General features: G+C 37.5%; 1 protein-coding gene across 6 annotated transcripts in view; it reads right to left on the bottom strand.

Moving 5' to 3' along the window:
* CHRM2 (cholinergic receptor muscarinic 2) overlaps positions 1 to 15,214 on the bottom strand; it is a 153,197-nt gene that overhangs the window by 36,967 nt on the left and 101,016 nt on the right. The gene's annotated exons all lie outside the window — the stretch shown is intronic.

The raw sequence follows: 15,214 nt of genomic DNA, 5'->3' as shown, positions 1-15,214 counted from the left end.
GCAGGCAGCAATCTTTGCTGTTCTGCAGCCTCTGCTGGTGATACCCAGGCAAACAGGGTCTGGAGTGGACCCCCAGCAAACTCCAGCAGACCTGCAGAAAAGGGACCTGACTGTTAGAAGGAAAACTAACAAACAGAAAGCAATAGCATCAACATAAACAAAAAGTATGTCCACTCAAAAACCTCCGTCTGAAGGTCACCAACAGCAAAAACCAAAGGTAGATAAATCCATGAAGATGAGGAAAAATCAGTGCAAAAAGGCTGAAAATTCCAAAAACCAGGGCACTTCTTCTCCTCCAAAAGATCCCAACTCCTCACCAGCAAGGGAACAAAACTGGACAGAGAATGAGTTTGATGAATAGACAGAAGTAGGCTTCAGAAGGTGGGTAATAACAAAGTCCTCTGAGCTAAAGGAGCATGTTCTAACCCAATGCAAGGAAGCTAAGATTCTTGATAAAATTGCTAACTGGAATAACCAGTTTAGAGAAGAACATAAATGACCTGATGGAGCTGAAAAACAGCACGAGAACTTCGTGAAGCATACACAAGTATCAATAGCTGAATCGATCAAGTGGAAGAAAGAATATCAGAGATTGAAGATCAACTTAATAAAATAAAGCATGAAGACAAGATTAGAGTATAAAGAATGAAAAGGAATGAATAAATCATCTAAGAAATATGAGACTATGTGAGAAGACCAAACCTACATTTGATTAGTGTATCTAAAAGTGATGGGGAGAGTTGGAAAACACTCTTCAGGATATTAACCAAGAGAACTTCCCCAACCTAGCAAGACAGGCCAACATTCAAATTCAGAAAATACTGAGAATACCACAAAGTTACTCCTTGAGAAGAGCAATCCCAAGACACATAATCGTCAGATTCACCAAGGTTGAAATAAAGGAAAAAATGTTAAGGGCAGCAGAGAGAAAGGTCACATTACCCACAAAGGGAAGCCCGTCAGACTAATAACAGATCTTTCTGCAGAAACCCTACAAGCCAGAAGAGAGTGGGGGTCAATATTCAACATCCTTAAAGAAAATAGTTTTCAACCCAGAATTTCATATCCAGCCAAATTAAGCTTCATAAGTGAAGGAGAAATAAAATCCTTTACATACAAGCAAATGCAAAGGGATTTTTGTCACCATCAGGCCTGCCTTACAAGAGCTCCTGAAGGAAGCATTAAATATGGAAAGGAAAAACCGGTACCAGCCACTGCAAAAACAACCCAAAATGTGAAGACCATTGACACTGTGAAGAAATAGCACCAACTAATGGGCAAAATAATCAGCTAGCATCATAATGACAGGATCAAATTTACACATAACAATATCAACCTTAAATGTAAATGGGATAAAAACCCCAATTACAAGGCACAGACTGGCAAATTGGATAAAGAGTCAAGACCAATTGATGTGCCATATTCAGGAGACCCATCTCATGGGCAAATACACACATAGGCTCAAAATAAAAGGATGGAGGAAGATTTACCAAGCAAATGAAAACCGAAATAAGCAGGGGTTGCAATCTAGTCTCTGATAAAACAGGCTTTAAGCCAACAAAGATCAAAAAAGACAAAGAAGTGTATTACATAATGGTAAAGGGATCAATGCAACAAGAAGAGCTAACTATCCTAAATACATATACACCCAATACAGGAGCACCGGGATTCAAAAAGCAACTTCTTAGAGACCTACAGAGACAGACTCCCAAACAATAAAAGTGGGAGACTTTAACACCCCTCTGTCAATATTAGACAGATCAATGAGACAGAAAATTAACAAAGATATTCAAGACTTGAACTCAGCTCTGGACCAAATCGACCTAGTAGACATCTACAGAACTCTCCACCCCAAATCAACAGAATATACATTCTTCTCTGCATCGTATCACACCTATTCTAAAATTGACCACATAACTGGAAGTAAAACACTCCTCAGCAAATGCAAAAGAATGGAAATCATAACCAACACTCTCTCAGACCACAGTGCAATCAAATTAGAACTCAGGATTAAGAAACTCACTCAAAACCACACTACTACATGGAAACTGAACAACCTGCTCCTGAAAAACTACTGGGTAAATAGCGAAATTAAGGGAGAAATAAATAAGTTGAAACCAATGAGAACAAAGACACAACATATCTATCAGACTCTCTGGGACACACCAAAGCAATGTTTAGAGGGAAATTTATAGCACTAAATGCCCACCGGAGAAAGTAGGAAAGATCTGAAATTGACACCCTAATATCACAATTAAAAGAAGTAGAGAAACAAGAGCAAACAAATTCAAAAGCTAGAAGAAAACAAGAAATAACTAAGATCAGAGCAGGTCTCCTTCAGTGAAGGAGATACAGACATGAAAAGTCCCTCAAAATTCATTGAATCCAGGAGCTGGTTTTATGAAAAGATTAGCAAAATAGATAAACCACTAGCCAGACTAATAAAGAAGAAAAGAAAGAAGAATCAAATAGACACAATGAAAAATGATGAATTGTATATTACCACTGATCCGACAGCAATACAAACCACCGTCAGAGAATACTATAAACACCTCTGCACAAATAAATTAGAAAATCTAGAAGAAATGGATAAATTCCTGGACACATACAGCCTCCCAAGACTAAACCAGGAAGAAGTTGAATTCCTGAATAGACCAGTAACAAGTCCTGAAATTGAGGCAGTAATTAGTAGCCTACCAATCAAAGAAAGCCTAGGAACAGAGGGATTCACACCTGAATTCTACCAGAGGTACAAACAGGACCTGATACCATTCCTCCTGAAACTATTCTAAACAATAGAAAAAGAGGGACTCCTCCCTAACTCATTTTATGAGGCCAGCATCATCCTGATACCACAACCTGGCAGAGACACAACAAAAGAAAGAAAATTTCAAGCCAGCATCGCTGATGAACATCAATGCAAAAATCCTCAATAAAATACTGGCAAATTGAATCCAGCAGCACATTAAAAAGCTTATCCACTATGATCAAGTCAGCCTCATCCCTGGGATGCAAAGCTGGTTCAATACACACAAATCAATAAACTTAATCCATCACATAAACAGAACCAAAGACAAAACCACATCATTATCTCAATAGAAGCAGAAAAGGCATTCCATAAAATTCAACACTCCTTCTTGCTAGAAACACTCAATAAACTAGGTATTGATGAAACGTATCTCATAATAATAAGAGCTATTTATGACAAACACACAGCTAATGTCATACTGAATGGAAAAATGCTGGAAGCATTCCCTTTGAAAACTGGCACAGGACAAGGATGCCCTCTGTCATCACTCCTATTTAACAAAGTATTGGAAGTTCTGACTAGGGCAATCAGGAAAGAGAAATAAATAAAGGATATTCAAATACGAAGAGAGGAAGTCAAATTATATTTTTTTGCAGATGATGTGATTGTATATTTAGAAAACTCCATCATCTCAACCCAAATCTCCTTAAGCTGATAAGCAACTTCAGCAAAGTCTCAGGATACAAAATCAATGTGCAAAAATCACAAGGATTCCTATACACAAATAATAGACAAACAGAGAGCCAAATCATGAGTGAACTCCCATTCACAATTGCTACAAAGAGAATAAAATACCTAGGAATACAACTTCCAAGGGATGTGAAGGACCTCTTCAAGGAGAACTACAAACCACTGCTCAAGGAGGTAAGAGAAGACACAAACAAATGGAAAAGCATTTTGTGCTCATGGATAGGAAGAATCAATATCGTGAAAATGGCCATACTGCCCAAAGAAATTTATAGATTCAATGCTATTCCCATCAAGCTACCATTGACTTTCTTCACAGAATTAGAACAAAACTACTTTAATTTTATATGGAACCAAAAAGGAGCCCATGTAGCCAAGACAATCCTAAGCAAAAAGAACAAATCTGGAGGCATCATGCTACTTGACTTCAAACTATACAAGGCCACAGTAGCCAAATAGCATGGTACTGGTACCAAAACAGATATATAAACCAATGGAACAGAACAGAGGCCTCAGAAATAACACTACACATCAACAGTCATCTGATCTTTGACAAACCTGTCAAAAAGATGCAATGGGGAAAGAATTACCTATTTAATAAATGGTGTTGGGAGAATAAGCTAGCTGTATGCAGAAAACTGAAACTGGACCCCTTCTTTACACCTTACACAAAAATTAACTCAAGATGGATTAAAGATTTAAATGTAAGACAGAAAACCATGAAAACCCTAGAAGAAAACCTAGGCAATACCATTACGGACATAGGCATGGGCAAAGGCTTCATAACTGAAACACTGAAAGCAATGGCAACAAAAGCCAAAATTGACAAATGGGATCTAATTAAACTAAAGAGCTTCTGCACAGCAAAAGAAACTATCATCAGAGTGAGCAGGCAACCTACAGAATGGGAGAAAAATTTTGCAATCTATCCATCTGACAAAGCACTAATATCCAGAATCTACAAGGAACTTGAACAAATTTACAAGAAAAAAAACAATTCTATCAGAAAGTGGGCAAAGGATATGAACAGTTTTCAAAAGAAGACATTTATGCAGCCAATAAACATGAGAAAAAAGCTCATCATCACAAGTCGTTAGAGAAATGCAAATCAAAGCCACAATGAGATATCCTCTCATGCCAGTTAGAATGGTGATCATTAAAAAGTCAGGAAACAACAGATGCTGGAGAGGATGTGGAGAAATAGGAACACTTTTACACTGTTTGTGGGAGTATAAATTAGTTCAACCATTGTGGAGGACAGTGTGGCAATTCCTCAAATATCTAGAACTGGAAATACCATTTGACCCAGCAATCACATTATTGGGCATATACCCAAAGGATTATACATCATTCTACTATAAAGACACATGAACACGTATGTTTATTGCAGCACTGTTCACAATAGCAAAGACTTGAAACCAACCCAAATGCCCATCAATGCTAGACTGGATAAAGAAAATGTGACACATACACACCATGGAATACTATGCAGCCATAAAAGATAATAAGTTCATGTCCTTTGCAGGGATGTGGATGAAGCTGGTAACCATCATTCTCAGCAAACTAATACAGAAACAGAAAACCAAACACCGCATGTTCTCACTCATAAGTGGGATTGGAACAATGAGAACACATGGACACAGGGAGGGGACTACCACATACTGGGGCCTGTTAGGGGGTGTGGGTCAGGGGGTATGGGTCAAGGGAAGGGATAGCATTAGGAGAAATACTTCCTGGAGATAATGGGTTGATGGATGCAACAAACCACCATGGCATGTGTATACCTATGTAACAAGCCTGCATGTTCTGCCTGTGTATCCCAGAACTTAAAGTATAATTAAAAAAAAAAAAAAAGATGCTCTAATAAAGCTCCTATTTAAAATTCAGCCTTTTCAATGTTTCTCAAAATTATTTGAGCAGAGAACATTTCCTCTCAAAGCGTATGTATTAAAATCTTGTAGAAAAAATACACTATGGAACACAGTTTGTGAATGCCATGCTAAATGAGTCAAGTAATTGATTAGGCATGTGAATGGAAATAAAGTTTCTTAAACATTCCAATAATTATTTTTAAAAAGAATTGTAAGTTTGATTTTAGATTCAGGGGTTACAAGGGGAGATTTATTACGTGGGTATATTGTATGGCTCTATGGTTTGGGATACAGATTATCCCATCACCCAAGCAGTGACCCTATAGTACCCAATGGGTAGTTTTTCAGCCCATGTTCCCCCTCCTCCACCCTCTCTCTAGTAGTCCCCAGTGTCTGTTTATCTTATATTAAGTTTCAACAAAAATAAGTAATGGGTAAAGGGCTCCCTAGGCAGTAAATGGTACTGGAATACCATACTGATTAGCCATATGCAGAAGAATGAAACCGGACCCCTACTTTTCACCGTATATGAAAATTAACTCGATATGGATTAAATATTTAAATGTAAGACCTCAAGCTATACAAATTCTGGAAGAAAACCTAGGAAATACCATTCTGGACATTGGCCTTGGTAAAGAATTTATGGCTAGGTCCCCAAAAGCAATTGCAACAAGAAAAAAGATTGACCAAGTGGAACAAATTAAACCAATGATTCTTTTACCTCCTTGCATTTGTGCGTGCCATTTCTTCTCCCTGAAATGATAGCCTACTGTTAGCAACCCACCCTTGGCCTTGCCTCATCCTTATGTTGAATAAGACCATTCAAGTTCCAGTTTAAAAATAATCATTGTGAGAAACCTTTTCTGATACCTCAAGACTGCATTGAGTGTCCCTCCTCTGATCTTTTCTAAAACTGCGTACTAGCTTTCTATCAGCACTTGCAACTTATTCATTTCTTTTTACTTGAAGAAATTACAGTTCCTATTGTAAACCCACTGTCTATTATAAGACCTTGTAAATGGATGAGTGGGAAAAGAAAAAAGAAAAAAAAAGATTCAGGAAAGTATATCCTAAGATAAGTTTTGCTGATCAGCAAAGGACATAAAATCCTAAGAAGAGAAGTTAGGGGAAATCAGAGAAAACCACAGCTTCCTGTACCATTGGAAATCTGTCCCACAGAGAATAGATATCATGAAACCCTTAAAATGACGGAATCAATTGTAGAGGACATTAAAATCTTAATCATGTGGGTAAGGAAAATCTTGGGATAATATATCCACAAGTTGCTTACTAATCTGCTTTAGAGGGAAGCCATGTGGATAGCTTGTCTTGGATTCCAAAGCAAACAGATGTTCTTTCTTTCACAGTGGTGCCAAGCCACTTATATTTTCTTTCTTCTAAAAGCCAGTAGTAGTACACACAGTACAAAAGGAATGTTATGTGTTTTCATGTAAAAGCAACTACAATGTTTACATAGTCAATAGACTGCAACATTTCCAGAAACAAAACACAGTGAGTAGAATTAAGAAAATGACTGTCCCTCAGGGAAAGCAAATATCACCAGTGAATTAGTTAGAACACTGGTGACATGGTTCCATGCACCAAGTTGACTAAGGGCTAGTGGTGAGATTAATCCCTGCAGCAGGGAATAAGAGTTTCTCTCTTTAAATGTTTAAATTTGACCCAAATAGACATCTTGCTCTGAGTAAAAGTAAAACCAAAGGGTCACCTATAGACCTGTTGTCACTAATGTCTAGTCCCTCAAAAGCTCAGACCTGATGCATGAGAATAGGCTCCTATGTGGTTTTCTCAGCAGTTTTTCCCCTTTATTTTGTCCTACAAATAACAAACTCAATGCAGAACTTAAGAACCTAGGCTGTGCCTGGTTCAGAAACCTGCTCTTTCATCTTCTACTTCTGTTACTTGTACAAATACCTTAGCCACTTTATTTCTTGGTTTGCAAATCTGGAAAATTGGGATAATAATAACATTACATACATCATAGAGTATTGTCAGGACTGAATTAGTTATTAAGTGTCCAGCACTTACAATAAGTACCAACTTTTAGCTAATATTAATTTCATTAGTATTAACAATGTTAATATTTTATCACCATAAATCAGTAATGGCACTAACTCCATCTCCTACTCAAAATTTCCTAAGATCTTTTCATGTCTAAATTTCTAATTTGGAAGTCTTCTAGCTCATACCATACTTCATATGCCACAATTCTTTAATATTCAATTTGAAATCCATCCTGGAGATCCCCTAAATATACCCCATGCTTAGCCCTTAGCCCAACCTTGAGGCTTTGTACACATGGCTTATTTTTTATAATATACCATTTCTTATTCCTAACTAGTCAATTTCTATCCATTCTTCAAGATCTAGTTATAATTTAACTTTTTTGGAAGTATCCCTCTCCTGTCTCTGTAATCATGATCCCTTATCTGAACGTAGCATTGTGTCATCCACTGACATTGATGTATATTTCACATAGACATATCTGAATACATTCTCCTTGAAAATATGAACAAGAACACCACTATCCTTGAGAGTATTGAAATTATCCTGAGGTAGCCACAGTATGGGTGGAGAAGGTGATAAATTGCCCTACTCTATTTTCTTGTTTGGTTTACGTCAGTTGGCTGTTTTATAATGGGCACAATCTTACTGGCTTTGTCCCAAATACTGCACCCACTTGCAAAAGTGAAGGCAATAGGAAGAGAGAAAATAAATGGAAATATTATAGCACTCTTTAATAAAGTGGCAAATATCTGTCCCTTGATATTATAAACCTTGTTTGGAAGCAGTAAAAAAATGATGTTTGAATATTTAAGAGTGGCAATGTGATGATTTTATCGTTGGGTTTTGTTTTGTTTTATTGGGGAAATTGCAGATTAGTATTTCCAACCTAAAAAGTAACATCTTATTCTATGAATTCTTCCCCATTTTCTGTGAAAATAATTACCAATTAATTCCTTTTTTTTCTTATTTTTCCCTTCCCCTGTCCTTCTCTACTGGGGCCTGTGATAGAAAATTTATGTATTTTTCTAACTAGAAATATAACTTTATTTGGGAAAGGCTATGGACCATGTTTAAACCCATTTACCCCATTTTTTTAGAGTTGATGAGGGGGAGGAAAATGTCTCTCCTGTGTGTCAGTTGACTCCAGAACACAAATAGGAAACAAGAAAGTGAATTCTAAGACATTTAGGAAAATTGCTTTCTCTTGTAGACCGATGTATACCGTTTCTCTGATATCCCAGCTTACGTCCTGATACTTTCTGCAAAGAGTTATCTTCAATTATTGCCCACTCCTGTGAGCTTTAAATTGCTTATTATTGAAATTTCATTACTAAGCAACTAATTACATACTGTCTTGCACTGTTCAATTCCATGTGGTAAGTCAGTAGCCTGGAAATCCTTCTTAAATCTTCTTATAAATTTTTAAACTTTTTTATCCCATAACATACTATTTCTTTTATATTCTCTATATTAGTCACCACCATTGCATTACTACCATCACTATATGAGTTATGAGTCTCATCAGTTCTCACCTTCAAAGGCCACCCAACAGGTCTCCTGGCTTTAGTCATATTTGCTCACATTTGTCTTGTACTCTGACCTCTCAGTGATGTTTGTAATGTACAGATTTAAATATATAATTCTTCTCTTGAAAATTACTCAACAGAGAATAAAATCCCAATGTAGAATGGTCTACAAGAACTTTCATGCAATGGGATCTGCCCAGCTGCCAAGCCTTGTCTCAGATCAGTACTGTATTCTCCCACACTACACTACTCCTTAAATAACATAATACAGCAGCACTGAATTAGCTGCAGCTATTGTAATAAGGTATATGCACTTGAGCCTCTGTGTTTTTATGTATTCTGTTTCTTCTACTTGGAAAGCCTCACTACTTAAATTTTCCCTCCAAGTCTTTGCTAAAATGCCCTCTTCCCAAGTAAAGTGTCCCCTGATCACCCTGAAACTTAGATGCTATTTCGTCCAATTTTCATACATTTTTGTATTTCCATTGTAACAAATTTCTTCTGTGCAATTGAGTTTTCAGTTGTGTGTTCTCAATTAGCATTTGGGACAAGCACTGTGTCTCCTCTGCTTAGCACAGCATCTAGCACATAGAAGGCATTCAGTAAATATTTATAGGATAAATGAATATCAGATCTTCTCACTTAAATTGTATCAACCTGGAAACAATGGCCATGGTATCCCTCTCTGTGCCCAAATCAGTATTGAATACTTGGGAGAAGCTTCGTAAGTACTTTCTGATAAATAAATTAATTCAAGTGACATAAATCATAAGACACTCTCTAATTTTATTTCTTTTATTTATGATTGCTTCTCACATACAAGAAATACACAAAAAATATGAGACCACAGCCAAGGCAAAAAGTATAAGTGACAATATTACAAAGTGTTTTATTCTCAAGAAAGGCAATTTCACTATTATCCATTGTACTATTCAGGTCATAGGCATGGGCAAGGACTTCATGTCTAAAACACCAAAAGCAACAGCAACAAAAGCCAAAATTGACAAATGGGATCTAATTAAACTAAAGAGCTTCTGCACAGCAAAGGAAACTATCATCAGAGTGAACAGGCAACCTACAGAATGGGAGAAAATTTTTGCAGTCTCCTCATCTGACAAAGGCTAATATCCAGAACCTGTAAAGAACTCAATCGAATTTACAAGAAAAAAACAAACAACCCCATCAAAAAGTGGGCAAAGGATGTGAACAGACACTTCTCAAAAGAAGACATTTATACAGCCAACAGACACATGAAAAAATGCTCATCATCACTCACCATCAGAGAAATGCACATCAAAACCACAACGAGATACCATCTCACACCAGTTAGAATGGCGATCATTAAAAAGTCAGGAAACAACAGGTGCTGGAGAAGATGTGGAGAAATAGGAACACTTTTACACTGTTGGTGGGACTGTAAACTAGTTCAACCCTTGTGGGAAACAGTGTGGCGATTCCTCAAGGATCTAGAACTAGAAATACCATTTGACTCAGCCATCCCATTACTGGGTATATACCCAAAGGATTATAAATCATGGTGCTCTAAAGACACATGCACACGTATGTTTATTGCAGAACTATTCACAATAGCAAAGGCTTGGAGTCAACCCAAATGTCCATCAGTGACAGACTGGATTAAGAAAGTGTGGCACATATACACCACAGAATACTATGCAGCCATAAAAAAGGATGAGTTCGTGTCCTTTGTAGGGACATGGATGCAGCTGGAAACCATCATTCTCAGCAAACTATCGCAAGAACAGAAAACCAAATACCACATGGTCTCACTTATAGGTGGGAATTGAACAATGAGATCACTTGGACACAGGAAGGGGAACATCACACACTGGGGTCTATTGTGGGGAGCGGGGAGGGGGGAGGGATAATATTAGGAGATATACCTAATGTAAATGGCAAGTTAATGGGTGCAGCACAGCAACATGGCACATGTATACATATGTAACAAACCTGCATGTTATGCACATGTACTCTAAAATTTAAAGTATATAAAAAAACATCAAATAGTATAATTCTGGTTGTAAATTACTTGCTGTTATTTTAGACTATTAAATAATCATTACATTTTTCTTTATTATTCTGCAGTGGGATAAAATCATCCCATAAGAACCATTTGGCTCTTTAAAAGAAAATGCATTCTGACCAACAAATAGGCACCCCTACCATCCCCACCACCATCAACTCCGTTACCATCTTCACTACCATCACCATCATTACCGACAGCAATTGCTACCATCATCCCTGCCATCATCATCATCACCTACCACCATCCCTAACACCATCACCATCATTACCTGCCACCATCCCTAATGCCATCACCATCATTACCTGCTACCATCCCTAACACCATCACCATCATTACCTCCCACGATCCCTAACACCATCACCATCATTACCTCCCACCATCCCTAACACCATCACCATCATTACCTATCGCCATCCCTGACACCATCACCATCATTACCTGCCACCATCCGTAACACCATCACCATCATTACCTCCCACCATCCATAACACCATCACCATCATTACCTGCCACCATCCGTAACACCATCACCATCATTACCTACCACCATCCCTAACACCATCACCAACATTACCTGCCACCATCCTTACCACCATCACCATCATTACTTACCACTGCCATGACCACCACTACCACCTTCATCAACAATGCAGACATTGGTCACAAGCATATTCCAAAATCCAGCTTAATTCATTCGAACCTGAGTTCTCATTTGACAGAACTATTAAACATATTTTTTTTCTTTCATAAGAAATTAAATCTGAGAAAACGCTAGTGGGAATGGAATCACTGGCCTGAAAAGTAGAGTTCTTGGCAAGCAGCAGACCAAGTGTCACTGAAAGAAGGAGAGAATAAATAATGGAAACACCACAGGCGATTGTTTCTGGAAACAAGATATATAAAGTAATATATGCTGGTATCCTCTAGGTTGGACAAAGCAAGACTGAGATTCAAGGAAGGACAGATGAAACAGCCTTAAAATGAACAGAGATACCAAAAATTTCCCCCAAGGTAGGAGGTCAAAGAGACTTTTAAGAAATAAATAAGGATTTTACTCTCACATAAAGAAAATAAATCCTTTAGCTTTTTGTCTGTTGGTAGATTTATGTTATTCTGAAAGATGGACTTTACTGAGCTTTAGGAGAAAATCAAGGAAAAAAAAAAAAAGGCATGCTGGCATTCCCCAAAACAGCTGCTTTTCTATTCCTCCAAGGCTCAGTATATGTAATGTCCAAAAATCAGATCAATCAGTAACAAGACAGTCAGACAGTGAAACCATTTTGCCCATTTTGGAATCAGGTAAACAAAGCAGTAGTTTTTAAATAGTTATTTCAGTTCAACCACAGAGAGCTCAGAGATTTTACTGCTGCCTACTCCCTTTAGAGATTAGCACCAAAAATACAGATGAGAGTACTGAAGGTGAAAGAATAAAAATCAAAAGATTCTGTAACCTGGAAGGAACACAAGATGCTTTTTAATTTGTCTTTTAGTTCTCATGCAGATTTTTACCAAACTCTTGAAAGAAAGATTAGAATCACCGTGTGCTTTTATTATTTTTTAAGTAAATCTATCATCTTTTCCTTAATACATTTTTCTCCCCACCTGTTTTTATTATAACTATATTTTTCTGTTACATCTTCACTAAACTCCTCCAGCAAGTCTCTCTCTCTCTTTTTTTTTTTTTTTTTTTTTTTTTGAGACAAGAGTCTTAGTCTCTCACCCAGGCTGGAGTACAGTGGCGCGATCTCGGCTCACTGCAACCTCTGCCTCCCGGGTTCAAGCTGTTCTCCCGCCTCAGTCTCCCAAGTAGCTTGGATTACAGGTGCGATTACAGGTGCCAGCCACCACACCTGGATAATTTTTTTGTATTTTTAGTAGCGACAGGGTTTCACTATGTTGGTCAGGCTGGTCTCGAACTCCTGACCTCAGGTGATCCACCTGCCTCAGCCTCCAAAGTTCTGGGATTATAGGCCAGCAAGTCTTTAAACTCACTGAACTAGTGTGGTCTAAATTGTAGGATGGAGTTAAAAGACTGCAGAAATGGGGTACAGTGAAGCTGAGTTCTAGTCCAGGCTGACTGCTTTCTGCGTTACCTGGGGACAACTATTTTAGCTTCTATATGCTTTCATTCCATTATCTAGAAATTGAACAAATTGATCTAGATGATCTCTGAAATCTGAATTCTGGTTCTAATTCTAATGTTTCCAAGTTTCTGTGCTGCCAGATTTCAGCAATTGGCTTGAGAATTATTTCATTCAATATTCAAGCTCTACTTATTTAGTGTTTATTATTGCCAGACAGTGGACTAAGAGGATGGAGAAGAGGAGTAATTAATTTATTTTGTTCAATCGTGTCAGTTATTTTCTTCAGATGTTTTGAAATTTGGAAAAGTTAAAAAGGACATTGATTCGCCCCATCTCACTGTTTCTCAATGGAACTGAGGGAAAAATGGTGATCTTAGATTTGGGGCCCAAGCAAAATCTGAGTCAGTAGTGAGCCAGGTGAGTGAGACAGAGTTTAACTGTGTAAAGTTACAAAAAGAAAGGTGAAAAGAGAAATGGCCTTTTTTTCTCTAAGGTATTGACATGGAAGTTTTAGGAAGAGTAAATAATTTTGAAAAACCAAAGTATATTTATGGAATTTTTTATGCAAGTATTATATGTAACCTGCTAGCACAATGTAATTGCTCATTAAATGTTGTGGCATGAATGCACTGAAGGTGACTCAAGCAAGCAATTATCTTTTATAGACCTACGTGCTCAATATAAAGAAGTCCAAGATGTTGGTCTCTACATTAAGAAAAATTACAATGAAATAGTAAAAGAAATAACACAGCCACCACCGCTTCATGCACTCTTGTGAAAACAAGTGAAATACGGGATTACAACAGTTTCAAAGAATAATAGAAGAAATGTAGTAAGCTAAAGATGGGTAGTATTTGAATAAATTGGACGGGTATATCTTGGAAGGGAGTCATGAAAGCAAAAAGACTATCATGAATAAAGTATGAATAAACAGATTTTGTTGAAGAAGAATTATTATGTAAGGGAGATAAAAGATAAAGAGACAAAGACAAAAAGAGATAAAAAGATAAAGACCAAGAGATAAAGCTAGAAATACAGGTGGAACTAGACCGTCATCCAGGCACATTTTCTTATGGACAGAATGTTTGCATCCACCTCCCAAATTTTTATGTTGAAGCCCTAACACCTAAGAGATGATATTTGAGATGGTGCATTTGGAAGGTAATTAGGGTTAGATGAGATCCTGAGAGGGAAGCTTCATGATGGGATTAGTGCCCTTATAAGTAGAGACACCAAAGAACTATTCCATGCAAGGATACAGTGAGAAGCCTGTCTTCTACAAGCCAGGAAGAGCCCTCACCAGCAACTGAACTGACCTAAACCATGAGCTTGGACTTCCCAGCTACCAGACTGTGAGAAAGTAAATATATGTTATTGAAACCACCCAGTCTATAGTATTTTGTTATGGCAGTCCCAGCTGACTAGTCTGCACTTCATCCCATAGGTAGTGGGAAATATTGGTTTTGAAACAATGATGTTAAAATGATAAGCAATAATGAAAGCAGCATTTTTGGCAGACTAGTATGCTGAGAGGGTATATGTTAACCTATGAAAAATGAGGAAGCCTAAAACAGAAGGACGTTGGAAAGGTGGCAGAACCCAGTTAGAAGGCCCTTAGAATAGGGAGTGTGATAGTGAAACACTTGTTGGAACCAAACATTGATCAGAAGACAAGAATGTGTGCAAGGCCCAGCCAAAACAACACAGAACTTGGAAGGAGATTTGGAGGTGAAGTTTGGGAATAATGTGGAAAATCCTGGGATGCTTTCAGGATCCAGAGGTAAGCAAGGTGCAGGTGAAGCTTGAATAAGAAGTCAAGAATTTGAAGACACAAAAATCAGAGATCAAGGCAAAGTAGTGGGTCAAATCAGGAAGATAACCAGGAATTGGGTGAATTCAAATTTTAAGAAGAGCAAACTTTAATGCCAGATAGAATATATGGAACCCAAAGAAACAGAAAACTTGGGGTTGGAAATTTATTGGTACCATTAGCATTCTATCTTTGTGTATGCCTAATTATTAACAAGTTTTTTTTATTCCAATATGAATTTCACCATGTTGTCTTTTTAAAAACATTAATCCTAGGTGTGTGTCCTGCAGCTATTTAAGATATGTTTAACTTCTATATAATGCCCCTCAAGTAATTGAAGATGACTATCCTTGCC

Source organism: Theropithecus gelada, chromosome 3, assembly GCF_003255815.1.
Source record: "Theropithecus gelada isolate Dixy chromosome 3, Tgel_1.0, whole genome shotgun sequence".
Taxonomy (NCBI): Eukaryota; Metazoa; Chordata; class Mammalia; order Primates; family Cercopithecidae; genus Theropithecus; species Theropithecus gelada.
The sequence above is the reverse complement of the archived record's forward strand: the minus strand, read 5'-3'. Positions and strand labels throughout refer to the sequence as shown.